The sequence below is a fragment of the Dipteris shenzhenensis genome, chromosome 30 (genome assembly GCF_047967505.1).
Source record: "Dipteris shenzhenensis isolate YYH24624 ecotype China chromosome 30, Dip_SZ_1.0, whole genome shotgun sequence".
NCBI lineage: Eukaryota > Viridiplantae > Streptophyta > Polypodiopsida > Gleicheniales > Dipteridaceae > Dipteris > Dipteris shenzhenensis.
The window spans coordinates 40,088,567-40,091,604 of NC_141625.1; the positions used below are offsets into that span (position 1 = coordinate 40,088,567).

General features: G+C 45.8%; 1 long non-coding RNA gene and 1 other non-coding gene across 2 annotated transcripts; both read left to right on the plus strand.

The window, feature by feature from the left end:
- The first annotated feature begins 273 nt into the window (after positions 1-273).
- On the plus strand, positions 274-426 carry LOC147882106 (U12 minor spliceosomal RNA). The gene has a single exon (XR_015543981.1). It is a non-coding gene; the product is annotated as a U12 minor spliceosomal RNA (small nuclear RNA).
- An 88-nt stretch (positions 427-514) lies between these two features.
- LOC147882107 (uncharacterized) lies at positions 515-1,077 on the plus strand. The gene is made up of 2 exons (XR_015543917.1): positions 515-617; positions 658-1,077. It is a non-coding gene; the product is annotated as an uncharacterized LOC147882107 (long non-coding RNA).
- The last annotated feature ends 1,961 nt before the right edge of the window (positions 1,078-3,038 follow it).

A 3,038-nucleotide genomic window follows, 5' to 3' on the forward strand; every position in this document is an offset into this window, starting at 1 on the left:
TAAGGTGGGAGGAAAGAGTTGTCTCGTGGTGTAAGTGCCTCACTCAGCAAAGCTGGCTTTGAAAACAAAACAAAAACTTACTATTATCACTTCGTTTTCCCCTATGAATTCCTTATTTCAAAGCATGAAATTGAGGGTAAATGTTGCCGTATATGATCCAATAAGATAAGGCCAATGTGAACACGTGGCGTGAAATTGAGAAAATCCCACATATCAATAGACCCAAAAGTGGAAGATGGCAGGCTATAAATACCCTGGCGAAGAATCGGAAACTTGCCTTAAACTAATGAGTAAGGAAAACAAAGCAGCCGGTCGAAGCCGGATGCAGCGCCAACTGTAGTGCGCAATTACTTTTTGGAGGGGTAATAGGCTGGCCGGATGTTGACGCTGCTTACTTCGCAGAACTCGTCTGAGCGGGCCTCCCACCACCCAAAATGAAAATTAAAACGGATGCTGGTATTAATGGCAGGGAACCCGAAGTTTGGAGCTAGATAACATATAAACATAGCCGAAGTGCTGATCTTGAACTAGCTGTTTTTGGAGGGAATCACGAAGCTTACGTATAGCTGTTTTTGGAGCAGGTTTTATGTAGTGAAAACTCGAAGTCTGCAACCAGGGTAGTCCTATCTTCGGTTTATTTAGGTTTTATCACCTCAGGGCGTAGTAGTGGTCACGCCAATGTTAGCACCGAGGGCTCTACTTCAGACGGTTGATCTGCTTCACAAATTGGGCAGGACATCAAGCCGGCCCTTTCATGCTCTGGATCGAACGATATTTAAATGAGAGGTCAATTTGTCCATTTACTAAAGTCTCAGGTTTTTAAGCAAACACCTCAAATCTGGTACATTAATTGAAACCTACGTTTAGCTTTCTCTAGTGACTGGCCGCAATCATAGATCAATCATCGAATAAGGTCCATATATCTGCAGCTTGGAGTCGTGCTCTACATAAGAAAAAGTATGTACATTGAGGTTTAGCTGCTCACTGAAAGTTTCATGATAAACGCGAAAAAGAGACCAAGGGAAGCTTCACGGAATCTCCACATCAAGCATCCGAAATTGAAGACGATTATTATCATGCAACCCCTCATCCGAGCTTTCTTAGGAAAAAACAGTGCAAAGGTTTACGTTCTGTGTGTTTCGTTGATTTGTTTCTAAGCCTTATATTGGCTACATGGTGAGATGTGAATACATTGGTTTGTCATATATTATCTTGTTTATCGCTCAAGAGCAAACACATGCTTTACGTTGGGATTTAAAAGTGACGTTAGAATGTCAGATTTGACGTACTGAAATGCTCTTTGAACACAGATGGTCGGCTTTTCTTGGTGAAATTAGGTGTGTCATTCTGGGAGGCATATTCCTCATCTGTGGCAATGTGGTAAGCAGTGCCCTCCTAGAAGCTGCTTGTGAATTTTCTTTCCATCTCAAAGGAGGTATATTCCTATTGACGCTTTTAGTCTGGCCATCTGTGGCAATGTGGTAAGCTGTACTAGGAGTCTATAAGATTTCCCCCCAGAAAAAGTTCCTCCTAGAAGCTGCTTGTGAATTTTCTCTCCATCCCAACAATCCTTGTGCCGACCCATGCAGCCTGAAAACATGCTTCACTGTTGTGCAATTTTGGACGTAGTCCAAGAAGGAAGTAAATTATTCTCACTGTTTTGCTAATAAGGTCTGCATTGCCTAACAAAATCAATCACATCCTTCCATAGCCCTTTCCAATAGAAGCTTTTCATTACTCTAATCATAGGGGTCGTTGAGCCCAATATGCCCTGGCAAAGGAGAATTGTGAAATTCTTTTAAGGCCAACTATTTAAAAGATAGAGTTACGAGTAAGGTAAAAGTTATTTGTACCACAACAGTCCCCATTTCAATCCGCTCCAAACCATAAGGGTCATGAAGTATTTAGAGCTTCTTCATCCCTTTTTTTTTTCTAGAGAAAGGTAAATTCTATTAATGCTTGAAAAAACCATACAAACAGCTTCCAAAAGGAGCTATAAGGAAGCCACCTGTTTTCGGATCTCACGGCTCACTGCCTAGAGAGATTTTGAAACAGGAGCTAGCAAACAGGGTGGTGGTCTAACATCCAGTGAATACCCCTCGCGGAAAGGGTGTAGAAGATTCTTGCCGGCCATCCTTGTCAGAAGCACTCCCACTTCTCAGCAGTCGCTCTTGAATCTGGTGTACTGCGCTCCCAAATGGCACGCAAAGTGAAAATGATATCTTGCCAGATGGCTCTACTAGAGTAGTCGTCCGAGAAACCGGCTGGCTTCCCATCACTCGGCTGCATCGAGTGACCCAGATGTTCCAGGTAGTAATTTCAGAAACTGTCTCCCACACTCTTTTGGTATAGATGGTGGTCGTGACTGGGAAGACTGAAGCGTGCCATGGATCTCAATCCTGAGGATCTGTTACCCATGGCCTCCTTCCGTGAGACAGGCTGCCATCCCCCAGGTGAAGTCGCGACTCATCTGCTGAGTGCTGGCCACAATCCTGAGGGATGCCAACCAGATCCGCTATGCTACCGCGGGCAACCCCACAAGCAATGGGGATCGTCTCTAGAACTCTGTCCACGCAGCTAGTGCATCTGCCATCTACCTGCATTTGCTCTAGCCAGGGGCCAATGGGTAGACCCCATGAGCCATCAGCTAGAAGAAATAGGGGATCTTGCATGGGCACAAGCTCGTCCAAGGACAAAAGTGATAAATGACCTCTCTTGGGACGTTCTTCTCTAGCCAATGGCGCTCCCTCGAGAGGGACCATGCTGCCGCCTCAAGCTGTAGGCGATGCCCAACACGAGTCGTGTAGGAAAAGAAGGGGACCTCCTCCACCCCGGTCCGATTGCCCTGCGTGGGCTGGCCACAACCACTTTCCTGAATCCCACAGAATGTCGCATAAGAGTCTGCCCTCCCAAATCCAAAGGTGCCACACTGATCTCTTTCGGGTCGACAAGACTATGGTGGGATCGATGTACCAAGTCCTACCCAAGTGGCCCACTATCCTGACTCTCTGCCACTCTAGAGCCTCTAGGTCTGCCTC